Here is a 16,192-nt window from a genome sequence, read left to right on the forward strand (position 1 = left end):
TCCTACAGTACAACGGTGAATCCACTTTAAAAGTACTTCATTAGCTGTAAAGTACTTTGGGATGTTCTGAGGTCGTGAATGGTGTATAAATGCAAGTTCTTTCTTTCCCAAATGCAACACAAATTTTAAAGTTTCTTTTGCTGTCTCATATTTAAATTTACTTTTGAGACAGATTACAGATCTGCTGCAGGATGAGCCTATGACTAATCCAATGACCCAGGACTTCATGCAGGGCTCACTGCTGATCCCAGTGCTATTTTTATTGCCACTTTATATAGTTTCAGTTGCTACTATTTATTACTGCTGAAAGCGAGCAGAGCCAACTACAGCCCTTGAAGAACCAACTGATATCTGGTCTTACTGCTGCATCATACTTATTGTTTAGAATGGGTGTTTCATAGTGTCATCAATCAGTGATATTCAGGCTGAGGGAACAGGGTGTGACCAGTGGGTGACCAGCAGCACTAACCCTGCAAAGACTAACTTCCCCACCCACCACTTTGTGAATGTCCTTTCCACATTTATTTTTTCAGTCTTTTGAGAAACTAACTGAGTTGAGAGGAGTCATCAAATGGAAAATGTCTTGCGTAAGTGGAGTTAAGTCAGTCCAGAGATCTACTTAACCAGTTCATACCCAGATCTTCCAACTTCCTAGCACTCAATGCCACCTCCACCAACAAAGTGCAGTGGTTCGATTTAGATTTAGAATTTGTCTTGAATTTAGCAATAATGTTCATTGTTGACTAGGTAATGCAACTTTAAAGATGGATTTTGTCACCTTTTTATCCTATCTCAAGCATTCCACCAGCCCACACCACACATTAGAAAAATTTAGAAAATAAACACCTACCAGAACAATAAAAAGCACTTAGCCCAAGACCCACATCAGTCTGAAACAACCCACTCACAACACCCAATAGGTACAGTTGTGTCATCAAAGCTGTGTTTAGGGAGAGATGAAAAGGGAAACATCCTTTTCAGTTCTGAATGTTGACACTTATGTAAAAACACACAAAAAAATTAGATCTGACCAAGGCTTGAATCTGAATACATCATCACATCAAAGTCTAAAGGGGCAAATAGCTCCTCTCAAGAATCTTCCGTAACCTCTCCATCCCTCCACCTCTTATCTCTCCTCCTTTAAGATGTTCCTTAAAACCAACACAAGAACAAAGAACAGGAGCAGACCTGTCACCTGTCCTCATGTTTCCTCTTTTAGCTCGGTGACGATCTTCATCTGATTATACACCTGTGAAGTTAACTTAAAGTGCTATATGAATGCAAGCAGTTGTTGTTCCTTAAAGGGACAATGTCTTTCTTGGGCAATGTAAAACTGCCTTACTTCTTCATAGTTTCTCCAGCAAGGACATTGGACTAAATCCATTTCAGAGACCTACGCACATAATCCAGGCTGACAATCCAGTGCAGTGCTGAGGGAGTGCTTCTCTGTCAGAGGTGCCATCATTCAGATGAGATTTTAAAGCAAGGCCCCTCAGTCGGGCAAAATGTCTGAACTGGAACAATTCAAAGCAGACCAAGGGAGTTCTCCTGGCACTCAACCTATATCACTAAAACAGATGATCTGCTCATTATCACATCGCTTGTGAGAGCTTGCTGTGCACAGATTGGCTGCAAGAGTTTCCAACATCATAGTAAATACACTTCAAGTTTTAATAAATTATTTGATCGAGAGCTAGAAACTAGCCTGATGCGAAGACGCTACTTTTTTCTTTCAAAGAAATAACATGAATGGCAAAACCACCACCCTGACAGGGGACTGAGTTCATGCAGAATCTACTCCAGCAGCAAGTCCTGCACTGTGTAATGGGACGAGCTAGTCACTTCCATACCTGTCAATCAAGAGGCCGGAGCCCCGGGATCGCTGTGGGTTCACTTTCCCCGGTCCAGGAGGCGGTTGGCACTGCAACCCCCCACGGCAGAATGTCCCCAGCCGCCGTGCTGTGCCCCGGCACCTGTTACACTGGAGGGTTGAGCGGTGCTGACGCTCAGCAACTTACATCCAACTCACCGGCTTTCAGAGAGCTGCAGATCAGTCAGTGTACCCGGGGGTGCGGATCAGCCCCCTCTCCCTGCAACCTCACACTGCCCCCACCCCCGGGGCAATGCATAGCCCTGCTCCCCGAGTCCCGCTTCACTTCCACTGAGCTGGAGAACTTGCCACCCCACTCCGCTCTTCCTGCACACTCGCACTCCAGCAGCAGCAGCACTAACCTCCCTCTGTGAGCATGCCGGGATCGCTTAAAGGGGACGTGCGCCGACCCGGTCCCGGCAATTGCAACTCCTCCCGGGGACGGTGCTTGCAGCGCGTGTCACCGGGAAACCGGAATTCCCGCCATTCCCGGGATACAGTCGTGATGTCACCGCATTCGGAACAAGCGGTATGATGTCACCTTCCCATTGCAACAACTAGAAACACCCCCTATATCACACCCCAAGTAATACCCCATATTACAGCACCATATCACATCGCCAGTAATACCCCATAATCACAGCACCATATCACATCGCCAGTAATACCCCATATCACAGCACCATATCACACCCCCAGTAATACCCCATATCATACCCCCAGTAATACGCCATATCACAGCACCATATCACATCGCCAGTAATACCCCATATCACACCCCCATAATCACACCCATATCACACCCCCAGTAATACCCCATATCATACCCCCAGTAATACGCCATATCACAGCACCATATCACATCTCCAGTAATACCCCATATCACACCCCAAGTAATACCCCATATCACAGCACCATATCACATCGCCAGTAATACCCCATATCACACCCCCATAATCACACCCATTTCACACCCCCAGTAATACCCCATATCATACCCCCAGTAATACGCCATATCACAGCACCATATCACATCTCCAGTAATACCCCATATCACACCCCAAGTAATACCCCATATTACAGCACCATATCACATCGCCAGTAATACCCCATATCACACCCCCATAATCACACACCCATATCACATCTCCAGTAATACCCCATATCACACCCCCATATCACACCCCCAGTAATACCCATATCACATCCCCATATCAGACCCACAGTAATACCCTATACCACGGGCCCAATAATACCCCATATCACATCCCCAACAGTAACCCATATCACACCCCCATATCACACTCCCAGGAATACCCCATATCATACCCCCAGTAATACCCCATATCACACTCCCATCTCACACCTCCAGGAATACCCCATATCACACCCCTATATCACACCCCCAGGAACACACCCCCATATCACACCCCCAAGAATACCCCATATCAAACCCCCAGGAACACTCCCCATATCACACCCCCGTGTCACAACCGCAGGAACATTCCCATATCACACCCCCATAATCACACACCCAGGAAACCCCCACCCCATCACACCCCCAGGAACACCACCCGCATATCACACCCCCAGGAACTCCCTCCATATCACACCCCTGGAAACAATCCCCATGTCACACCCTAGTAATACCCCATATCACACGCCCAGGAACATTCCCCATATCACTACCCCAGGAACACCCCCATATCACAACCCCAGTAATACCCCCAAATTACACCCCCAGGAACACTCCCCATATCACACCCCCAGTAATACCCCAATATCACACCCCTAGGAACACCATCCCCCATATCACACCCCAGGAACATCACCCCATAACAGATCCCCGGGAACAACCCCATCTCACACCCCCAAGAGCAAAACCTTGCCTTATCACACCCCAGGATGACACCCCATAAGGCACCCCAGGAACAACCCCCCATATCACACCCCAGGAACACACACCCCCATATCATACGCTAGAAACACCCCCCCCTATATCATACCCCCGTGAACGCACCATAATTCACATGCCAGGAACACCCCACCATATCACACTGCAAGGAACACCCCCCCTATCAACCCCCCTCCCCCAGGAACACCCCCTATATAACACCCCCAGCAATATCCCATATCACACCCAAAGGAAAAACCCACATATCACACCCCAGTAATACTCCCATATCACACCCTGAGGAAAACCCCCATATCACGCCCCAGAAGTACCCCCATATTACACACCCCCAATCACACCTCCATATCACACCGCAGGAAGGCCCCCCTCCATCACAACCCCAGGAACACACCCGGATATCACAACCCCATGTCACACCCCCAGGAACACATCCCCAATAGCAACCCCCCAAAATCACAACCCACAGAAGAGACCCCCAATATCACACACTTAGGGATATACCCACAGGAACAACCCCCCCAATATCACACCCCCATATCACAACCCCAGGAACACACCCATATATCAAACCTCATATCTCAACACAAGAACACTCCCCATATCAGATCCTATATCACACCTGAAGAACACACCACCATATCATGCCCCCAGTAACACATCCCCAGTAACACACCCAATATCATATGACGAGGAACACAGCATCATATTACACCACCAAGAACGCAGCCCTATATCACACCAGCAGGAATACAACCCCATATTACACCACCAGGAACATATCCATATCACATCCCGGGGAACACAGCCCCATATCAAACCCCCAGGAATACAGCCCCATATCACATCTCCAGATTGCAACTCCAGGAACACACCCACATATCACACTTCGAATATCACACCCCCAGGAACACATCCCCATATCACATCTCCAGATTGCAACTCCAGGAACACACCCACATATCACACTTCGAATATCACACCCCCAGGAACACACCCCCAGATCACACCTCCAATATCACAGCCCCTGGAAAATGTCCCCATATCACAATCCCAATATCACACTCCCAGGAACATACACCCATATCACAACTCCAATATCACATCCCCAGGAACAGACCACCATATCACAGCCACAGGAACACACCCCAATATTGCTCGACCATATCAGACCTCCAGGAACACAGCCCCATATCACACACCCAGAAACACATCCACATATAATATTGCACTGCCAGGAACACACCCACGTATCACACCCCCATATCACACTTCCAATATCACACTAATGTCCTTTAGAGAAGGAAATCTTACCTGGTCTGGCCTACACATGACTCTAGAACAACAGCAATGTGGCTGATTCTTAATGCCCTCTGAAATGCCCTACCAAGCCATTCAGTTGTATCTAACTGCTACGAAGTCAATAAGGAATGAAACCTGACGGTCCACCCAGCATCGACCTTGGCACCAGAAACGACAATGGCAAACCCAGCCCTGTCGACCCTGCAAAGTCCTCCTTGTTAACATTGGGGGCTTATGTCAAAGTTGGGAGAACTGTCCCACAGACTAGTCAAGCAACAGCCTGACATAGTTATACTCACGGGCAGATAATGTCTCAGACACCACCATCACCATCCCCATCCCCAGGTATGTCCTGTCCCACTGGCAGGCAGACCCGGCAGAGGTGGCAGCACAGTGGTATACAGTCGGGAGGGAGTTTCCCTGGGAGACCTCAAAATCGACTCCAGACCCCATGAAGTTGCATGGCATCAGGTCAAACATGGGTAAGGAAACCTCCTGCTGATTACCACTTCCTGCCGCCTTGCCCCGCCTCAGCTGATGAATCAGTGCTTCTCCATAGTGAACACCAATTGGAAGAAGCACTGAGGGGAGCAAGGGCACAAAATGTACTCTGATGAAGGATTTCAATGTCCATTACCAAGAGTGGCTCGGTAGCACCACTACTGACCGAGCTGGCCGAGTCCTAAAGGACATAGCTGCTAGACTGGGTCTGCGGTAGGTGGTGAGGGAAGCAACAAGAGGGAAAAACATACTTGACCTCATCCTCACCAATCTGCCTGCCACAGATGCATCTGTCCATGACAGTATTGGTAGGAGTGATCTCCGCACAGTCCTTGTGGAGACTAAGTCCCGTCTTTGAGGATACCCTCCATCGTGTTGTGTGGCACTATCACCGTGCTAAATGGTATAGATTTCGAACAGATCTAGCAATGCAAAACTGGGCATCCATGAGGCGCTGTGGGCCATCAGCAGCAGCAGAATTGTATTCAACCACAATCTGTAACCTCATGGCCTGGCATATCCCCCACTCTACCATTACCATCAAACCGGGAGACCATCTCTAGTTCAATGAAGAATGCAGGAGGGCATGTCGGGAACAGCACCAGGCATACCTCAAATGAGGACTACTTACATGCCAAACAGCGTAAGCAGCATGTGATAGAAAGAGCTAAGCAATCCCATAACCAACGGATCAGATCTATGCTCTGCAGTCCTGCCACATCCAGTCATGAATGGTGGTGGACAATTCAACAACTAACTGGAGGAAGTGGCTCCACAAATATCCCTATCTTCAATGTTGGGGGAGCCCAGCACATCACTGCAAAAGATAAGGCTGAAGCATTTGCAACAATCTTCAGCCAGAAATGCCGCATGGATGATCCATCTTGGCCTCCTCCTGAAGTCCCCCAGCGTCACAGATGCCAGTCTTCAGCCAATTCGATTCACTCCGCATGATATCAAGATACGACTGAAGGCGCTGGATACTGCAAAGGCTATGGACCCTGACAATATTCAGGCAATGGTACTGAAGACCTGTGCTCCAGAACTTGCCACGCCCCTAGCCAAGCTGTTCCAGTACAGCTACAAAACTGGCATCTACCCTGCAATGTGGAAAATTGCGCAGGTATGGTGAGGAGAGAGGAGGTAAAAGGGCAGGTGTTACACCTCCTGCGATTGCATGGGAAGGTGTGGTGGGACAGAACTTGCCACGCAAGGTGTTGGGGGTAATGGAGGAGTGGACCAGGGTGTCGCAGAGGGAATGATCCCTTCGGAATGCTGACACGGGAGAGGTGGGGAAGATGCGATGCGTTTGGTAGTGGCATCACACTGGACATGGCGGAAATGGCGGAGGATGATCCTTTGGATGTGGAGGCTGGTGAGGTGGAAAGTGAGGACAACTCGAAGGGCCAAATGACCTAATCCTGCTCCTATTTTTCTATGTTTCTATGTTTAAGGGGCACCCTGTCGCAGTTATGGGAGGGAGGGGAAGGGGTGAGGGTAGAGATGTGGGTAAAGGGCCGGACACGGTTGAGGGCCCTGTCAACCACAGTGCAGGAGGGGAATCCTCAGTTGAGGAAAAAGGAAGACATATCAGAAGCGCTGTCATGGAAGGTTGCATCTTAAGAGCAGATGCATCAGAGACGGAGAAACTGGGAGAATGAAATGGAGTCCTTACAGGAGGCAGGGGGTGAAGAAGTGCAGTCGAGGTAGCTTATAATGAATATTAGCAGACAGCCTATCCCCAGAGATGGCGACAGAGTAGTTGAGGAAGGGAAGAAAAGTGTCAGAAATGGACCATGTAAAGGTGAGAGAAAAGTGGAAATTGGAAGCAAAGTTGAGAAAGTTTTCCAGTTCGGGGCGGGAGCAGGAAACGGCACCAATGCAGTCATCAATGTAACGGAAATAGAGTTGGGGGACGGGGCCTGAGTAGGACTGGAACAAAGAATGTTCGACATATCCCACAAAAAGACAGAATATAACTAGGACCCATGCGGGTACCCATAGCAACACCTTTTACTTAAAGGAAGTGAGTTGAGTTGAAGGAGAAGTTGTTCAATGTGAGAACAAGTTCAGCCAGGTGGAGGAGGGTGGTGTTAGATGGGGACTGGTCTGGCCTCTGTTCAAGGAAGAAGCGAAGAGCCCCCAAACTGTCCTGGTCGGGGATGGAGGTGTAGAGAGATTGGATGTCCATAGTGAAGAGGAGGCGGTTGGGCCAGGAAATCGACCAGTTACTGCCCCATCAGTTTACTTTCGATCATCAATAAAGTGATGGAAGGTGCGGTTGACAGTGCCATCAAGCGGCACTTGCTTAGCAATAACCTGCTCAGTGACGCTCAGTTTGGGTTCTGCCAGGGCCACTCAGCTCCTGACCTCATTACAGCCTTGGTTCAAAAATGGGCAAAAGAGCTGAACTCAAGAGGTGAGGTGAGAGTGACCACCTTTGACATCAAAGCAGCATTTGACCGAGGATGGCATCAAGGAGCCCTAGCAAAACTGGAGTCAATGGGAATCAGGGGGAAAACTCTCCACTGGTTGGAGTCATACCTAGTGCAAAGTTGCGTTGTTGGAGGTCAAACATCTCAGCTCCAGGACATCACTGTAGGAGGTCCTCAGGGTAGTGTCCTAGGCTCAACCATCTTCAGCTGCTTCATCAATGACCTTCCTTCAATCATTAGGTCAGAAGTGGGGATGTTTGCTGATGATTGCACAATGTTCAGCACCATTTGTGACTCCTCAGACACTGAAGCAATTCGTGTAGAAATGCAGCAAAACCTGGACAATATTCAGGCTTGGGCTGATAAGTGGCAAGTAACATTTGTGCCATACAAGTGCCAGGCAATGACCATCTCAAGGAAGAGAGAATCTAACCATCTCCCCTTGACATTCAATGGCATTACGCTCGCTGAATCCCCCACTAACACCACCCTGGGCGTTATTATTGACCAGAAACCGAACTAGAGTAGCCATAGAAATACCATGGCTACAAGAGCAGGTCAGAGGTTAGGAATCCTGCAGCAAGTAACCCACCTCCTACTCCCCAAAGCCTGTCCACCATCTACAAGGCACACGTCAGCAGTGTGATGGAATACTTTCCACTTGCCTGGATGGGTGCATCTCCAACAACATTCAAGAAGCTCGACACCATCCAGGACAAAGCAGCCCGCTTGACTGGCACCTCATCCACCACCCTCAACATTCATTGGCTCCACAACCGTGCACAGTGGCAGCAGTGTGTACCATCTACAAGATGCACTGCAGCAATGCACCAAGGCTCCTTAGACAGAACCTACCACCTAGAAGGACAAGGACAGCAAATGCATGGGAACATCAACACCTGCAAGTTCCCCTCCAAGCCACACACCATCCTGACTTGGAACTATATCACCGTTCCTTCACCGTCGCTGGGTCAAAATCCTGGAACTCCCTTCCAAACAGCACTGTGGGTGTACCTACCCCACATGGACTGCAGTGGTTCAAGAAGGCAGCTCACCACCACCTTCTCAAGGGCAATTAGGGATGGGCAATAAATGCTGGCCTAGCCAGCGATGCCCACATCCCAAGAACAAATAGAAAACTTCCCAGGAACACACCCCCATATCACACCCACAGAAACACACCCCATATCACAACCCCAATAAACGCCCCCTCCAGGAACATACACCCATATCACACCCCCAGTAACACACCCCATGTCACACCACCAGGAACACATCCCCAATATCACACCCTGAGGGCCATACCCACAGGAATACCCCCCAATATCACACCCCCATATCACAACACCAGGAACACACCCACATATCACACCCCATATTTCACCCCCAAGGAACACTCCCCATATCACATCCCGTATCACACCCAGGAACACACCACCATATTACACCCCAAGTAACACAACCCCAGGAACACACCCCATATCACATCCTGAGGAACACAGCCCCATATCACTCACCCAGGAGCACACAGACAGCAACATACCAACATATCACATAACCTGGAACACAGCTACGGGAGCACACCAACACATCACACACACATAATCTTTGCACAGCATTCCGTTCTATATGTAACTCCTCAGATAATGAAGCAGAAACACCCGGGGTGTTCCTGGAGAGGATGTTCCTGTGATTACAGGAGCACCTTAAAGGTCGGGAATTCTGTGGCAAGTAACTCACATCTGGACCTCCCAAAGCCTGTCCATCATCGACAAGGCACAAATCAGAGTGATGGAATACTGCCCGCTTGCCTGGATAAGTGTTGCTCCAATAACACTCAAAAAGTTTGACACAATCCAGGACAAAGCAGCCCATTTGATTGGCACCCCATCCACCACCTTCAACCTTCACTCCCTCCACCACTGGTACACAGTGGCAGCCATATGTACCATCTACAAGATGCACTGCAGCAACTCACTGAGGCACATTTGACAGCACCATCTAAAGCCACAACCTCTACCTAGAGAAGGAAAAGGACAGCAGATGCATAGGAAAACCAACAGCTGCAAGTTCCCCTCCAAGTCACACACCATCCTGACTTGGAACTATGATCGCTGTTCCTTCACTGTCATTGGGTTAAAATCCTGGAACGCCCTCCCTAACAGCATTGTGGGAGTACCCGCACCATATGGACTGCAGCGGTTCAACAAGGTGGCTCACCACCATCTTCACAAGGGCAATTAGAGGTGGGGGCAATAAAGGCTGGTCTTGCCTGTGATGCCCATTTCCTATGAATGAATTAATAAAATAATGATTCCCTTCTCTTTGGAATGCAGATTGTCTATATCAGCCTCAGACTCCAATCTAATAGACAAATTATTTAAATAAAATAGTACCCCAACAGTAGGGCGGCACAGTGGCGCAGTGGTTAGCACCGCAGCCTCACAGCTCCAGTGACCCGGGTTCAATTCTGGGTACTGCCTGTGTGGAGTTTGCAAGTTCTCCCTGTGTTTGCGTGGGTTTCCTCCGGGTGCTCCGGTTTCCTCCCACATGCCAAAGACTTGCAGGTTGATAGGTAAATTGGCCATTAGCAATTGCCCCTAGTGTAGGTAGGTGGTAGGGAAATATAGGGACAGGTGGGGATGTGGTAGGAATATGGAATTAGTGTAGCATTAGTATAAATGGGTGGTTGATGGTCGGCACAGACCCGGTGGGCCGAAGGGCCTGTTTCAGTGCTGTATCTCTAAAACTATTTGTGAGTATGCTGTGTGAAACAGTGAGTCATGCACACCGCTATTCTCCTTGATACTTCAGTGCGGTACTGAGGGAGTGCTGCACCGTCAGAGGTGCCGTCTTTTGGATGAAGTGTTAAACCAAGGCCATGTCCTCCCTCTCAGGTGGACATAAAACATCCCATGTCACTATTCAAAAAAGGGGAGGGGAATTCTCCCTGGTGCCCTGGCCAATATTTATCCCTCAACCAACATCATTGAAACACATCATCTAGCCATGACCACATTGCTGTTTGTGGGATCTTGCTGTGCGCAACATGGCTGCCTCGTTTCCCAGCATTACAACAGTGACTGCACTGCATTGGATGTAAAGTACTTTGGGGCATTGTGTGATTGTGAAACATGGTATATAAATGGGAGTTCTTTCCTTCTTCCTTTATTTAAAATAATAGACCTTTTACTCCATATTGTGGCCGAGCAGGCTCAAAGGGTCATATGGCCTACTCCTGCACCCATTGCTTACATTCTTAGAGTTGAAAACAGAAACCCACTTCTTACAAAGGACCTAGCCTAGTCGAAATCCTCATAAAAACGGGTGGCAGATTCACTACTACAGTCAAAGCCCAGTTTCAACCCTAGACAGTTTCAGAGGGCTGAAAAACAGCATCCATCCGATCACCAACATCAACCTCGTATAGAATGAATATTAGACAAGTTAAATTGTACATTTAGTTCAGTGATTTTATATCAGTTTCCTTTCAATGAAATGCTTTTAATGTGTAGGTACTATTGTGATGTGGGATATTCAGCAGCCAGTGTGCGCAGAGTAAGATCCCACAAGCAGTGATGAAACAAATGACCAGATAATCTGCTTTGGTGATGTCTTTGAGGAATAAACATTGGCCAGAACACTGGGAAGAACATCCCTGCTGTACCTCACAATGGTGACATGGGATCTTTTACGTCCTGACAGGGCAGACGGGTCCTCAGTTTAACATCTCATCAAAAAGACTTGACCTCCAGCAGTGCAGCACTCCCTCTATCCTGCACTGAAGTGCGAGCCTGGATAAATTTGTTCAAATCTCTGGAGTGGGACAATGAACCCACAACTTTTTAACTCAATTCTTCAAGTGCTAGTACTGAGCCAAGACTGACACTAAAGTGAAGTTCATTTGAACTGGTTCTATTGATTTTCTTCTGTTTATTTATGAATCATGGGTGTCATTGGCAAAGCCAACACTTATCACCCATCCCCAACTGCCCTTGAGAAGGTGGTGGTGAACCATCTTTTTGGCAACTGAGTGGTTTGCTAGGCCATTTCAGAATCAACTACATTGCTATGGATCCGGAGTCATATACAGGCCAGAACAGCAGATTTCCTTTTATAAAGCATATTAGTGAATCAGTTAGGTTTTTACAACAATCAGATAGTTATATGGTCATCATTACTGATATTAACTGGTTATTCCAGATATTCCAATTTATTTGAATACAAATTTCCTAGTTGCTATGGTGAGATTTGAACTCATATCCCCAGATCATTAGTCCAGGCTTCTAGGTTATTAGTCTTGTAACATAGCCACTATGCTACCATCTCCATTCACAATTGAATTCCCCCATCGTAAACAACAATGCACATAAAGATTACAGAATCATTAAAATTTCTCAGTGGCGATTCCTGCACTCATGAGCCTTTGACTCAGATTCTGTATTCAATTTTCAGTCCTGCTTCTCAGTGTAACAGAGACCTTCCAGCCTGCGTGCTCTTAAAATAAATGTTAAAAAAAAGAAATTCTGTACAATGGAAGCTATGTTTCCAGAACTCCTTAAACACTGTGCAATCTCTTGTAATTTATTAACAGAGCAATCTGATTGGCTGGTTACTTTGCCATATAATTTATTGATATTTGTGGTTGTACAGATGACATCACAATACAAAAATAACTTTGGTTAAAACTTTTGCAAAAAGTGTACTGAACTGTTGTTAATTTTTTTATTGACTGCTCCTCATATCACATTAAGACTACTTTAGGCAGGATACAAATTTCAAACAAGTTGATGACAGCCTTAAATTATTCTTAAGTGTTTTGGCAGGGGTTATTGTTCAAAATAGATCATATACAACTGCTTACTGAACTATCTGGTGAAGGGAATAAAATGGTTAAAAAAAAGTCAAAAGATTGGAAGATAATAAAAAGTAAAACAACATTTTATTGCTCTTGCAGGCTGCATTTTCTATAGTGGCAAGAAAGGTAGACAGCAAGGAAGGAAGGGAGGGAGATAGAAGAGAGGGAAGAAAGGAAGGAAGGAGAAAGGGAGGGAAGGAAGAAAGGAAGGAAGGAAGGAAGGTAGGATGTCCCAAAGTTTCACAGGCAACGAATACTCACTGTTATAACAATGTAGGGAAAAGCAGACTACAGCAACAGACTAGACATTGACAAAAAAAACTTTGCTTTGCTGTAGTGTAACTTTGATTGTTTCCATTTCCAGTTGTTGGGAAAACTACAATTAAAGAAATATAGTCTAGGGACAGTCCCTTTACTGGCTGCAAAGATGGATTTATCGTCAATCCCATCTGTATCTGTAATTCAAGTTACCAGGACAATGGTTTGGGATTTTTTTGCATATTTAGGGCAGCCTGTAATTGAGGTTACCTAGGAAACAAGTTAAGTTTTTTTTGTTAAAAGCCTTGCTTTTGGCTGTTATTTTACAGCTCAGTCCTGTAACTTGTGTCATTTCCGAAGATTCAAACATTTTATCATTTTATTCTCTGTCTGTCTTTTGTTGTTCCTTATTCCCTTTATTAAATAACGGGCCTGTTGATGAATATCTGTGACTATTGAATGCCAAGCCCGTTATTGGAGCTAGTTGAAGCCATGTTGTATATTCTGAATAATAAACACGCACTCAGGTCGCATTTATTTAAATGAAGGCCTTCTCAGCAGTGTTCACTTTGAATAGGCCTGTTAGTACACCTTATGATGATAATTGAAAGCAAGGCTGGCTTTTGAAGGATGGTGGTTACTGTCTGAAACCATTGTAGAAATGACAGCAGTAAAGTGTGCCAGGCACACATAGCCAATTAACTTGGTGATTTCAAGCAATTTTAATGTTGCGGTCAGTCAGGCAAGTGTTTTACAATCCAATCAATTCAAGATGAGTTGCACAACTTTACTACTCAGAGGAAATCCTACTACGTCACCAGCTGTCTGGGACGGCTAGAATAAGGAAGAACTCCAAGGGCTAGACATCAGCTCAGAGGCAGGGCAGGATCAGGGTGTCTGTTTTGAGATCAAGAAACTGGAAGAACAGGTTTCCTTCACCTCCTGCTGAATTTAACGGGAGAGATCAGAATGGTTAAGAGGGGAGATCCGAACAGTCAGTGGGGAGATCGAAAATGTCGGGCAGGGACAGATGGAAGGGTCAATTGGAGATCAGAAAGTAGGGGAGATTGGAAGGGTTGGTGGGGAAATTTGGAAGGTTTGGGAGTGGGTACATGGGTATTTGATCACAGTGGACGGGTGAAGCAGGCATACTGGATCCAGTAGGTAACTGGAAAGGCACTTTCCCCTGGTTCTAGCATTTCTCACCTCCCTTTAGCTGATGGGTTTCCCAAGGCCTGGGAAATCTGGCTGTTCAGGGTTAAATTTAAAATGGTGCTTAATTCTGAGGCATGCAGCCTCATTCTAAATTGTAAATGACCAACCTGTCTCTTGCAAGAGGGTTGGTTTCCCCCCACCACCCACACCACCACCCCCCCCCACCCACCCCCCACCCACCCCCCCCCCCACACCACCCCCCACCCACCCCCCACCCCCCCCACAATTCCATGTCCATTAAAATTGGAAGTGGGTGAGTTGGAGGCAGCTTTCAGACTTTTTACATTTTTTGCATGCCACCCAATCCAAACCCACCTGTTGTTGGGTGTTAAAACTCTCCCGCCCCCACCCCCACAGTCGGTTCTGGTGCAGCAGATGAGCCATCACTACTATTAGAGGTTATAGAAACCTGATTTGCATGGCTTTGCTGTTCTTTTCAATATTGCAATAGGCTAAAGTCATAAAGAGTCAGAAAGACATATCGGCACAGAAGGAGGCCATTCACTTCATCGAGTCCATACCGGCTTTCTGTAGAGCAATCCAGTCAGTCCCACTCCCCTGCTCATCCCCATAGCTCTGCAAGTTTATTTCCCTCAAGTGCCTTTCTAAGTTCCTTTTGAAATTATTGATTGTCTCCGCTTCCATCACGCTCATAGGCAGCGAGTTCCAGGTCATTACCACTCGCTGCGTAAAAATGTTCGTCCTCACATCCTCCTGCATCTCTTGTCCAAAACCTTAAATTTGTGTCCCCTAGTCCTTGTGCCGTCAGCTAATTGGAATAGCTTTTCGTTGTCTATCTTAGTCTGATCTCGGTGCGGGGTAAATTATTAGAATCAATTCTGAAAGATAGGATAAACTGCCACTTAGAATGGCACAGATTAATCAGGGATAATTACTAGGGATAATTGTTAAGGGAAGGTCGAGTCTTACTAACCTAACTGAATTTTTTGAGGAAGTAACAAGGAGGATTGATGAGGGTAATGCAGTGGATGTTATCTACATGGATTTTAGTAAGGAATTTGATAAGGCCCCACATGGCAGGCTGGTTAGTAAAATGAAAGCCCATAGGATACAGGGGAATGTGGTGAGTTGGATCCAAAATTGGCTCAGTGACAGCAAACAAAGGGTAGTGGTTGACGGATATTTTTGCAAATGGAAAGCGGTTTCCAGTGGCGTTCCACAGGGCTCAGTGTTGGGTCCCTTGCTGTTTGTGATATATATTAATGATTTGGATTCAAATATGGGAGGCATGATTGGGAAATTTGCAGATGACACAAAAATTGGCCGTGTAGTTGATAGTGAAGAGGATAGCTGTAGACTCCAGAATGATATCAATGGTTTGGCTGAGTGGATGGAAAAGTGGCAAATGGAATTCAATCTGGAGAAGTGCGAGGTAATGTATTTGGGGAGGGCAAACAAAGCGAGGGAATACACAATAAATGGGAGGATACTGAGAGGGGCAGAAGAAGTGAGAGATCTTGGAGTGCATGTCCAAGATGGCAGGACAGGTAGATAAAGTGGTGCCAAAGGTATAAGGAATGCTTTCCTTTATTGGCCGAGGTATAGAATAGAAAAGCAGGGATGTAATGCTGAAACTGTATAAAATGCTGGTTAGGCCACAGCTGGAGTATTGCGTACAGTTCTGGTTACTACCTTACACGAAGGACATAATTGCTCTAGAGAGTACAGAGGAGATTTACAAGAATGTTGCCCGGGCTTGAAAGTTGCAGCTATGAGGAAAGATTGGATAGTCTAGGGGTGTTTTCCTTAGAACAGAGGAGGCTGAGGGGTGACTTAATTGATGTGTACAAAATTATGAGGGGCCTAGATAGAGTAGACAG

General features: G+C 46.7%; 1 protein-coding gene across 4 annotated transcripts in view; it reads right to left on the reverse strand.

The window, feature by feature from the left end:
• Positions 1-2,224, reverse strand: part of rassf8b (Ras association domain family member 8b) — a 114,067-nt gene extending 111,843 nt beyond the window's left edge. For 2 of the 4 annotated variants that reach the window (XM_068058845.1, XM_068058838.1), the window contains exon 1: positions 2,030-2,224. The gene's annotated coding sequence lies outside the window, so the exon portion shown is untranslated. Of the gene's footprint in view, positions 1-1,850 lie in introns of all 4 variants that reach the window. The other 2 variants (XM_068058839.1, XM_068058837.1) reach the window with 1 other exon arrangement.
• Between the last annotated feature and the right edge of the window lie 13,968 nt (positions 2,225-16,192).

This window comes from Heterodontus francisci, chromosome 27 (assembly GCF_036365525.1).
Source record: "Heterodontus francisci isolate sHetFra1 chromosome 27, sHetFra1.hap1, whole genome shotgun sequence".
Taxonomy (NCBI): Eukaryota; Metazoa; Chordata; class Chondrichthyes; order Heterodontiformes; family Heterodontidae; genus Heterodontus; species Heterodontus francisci.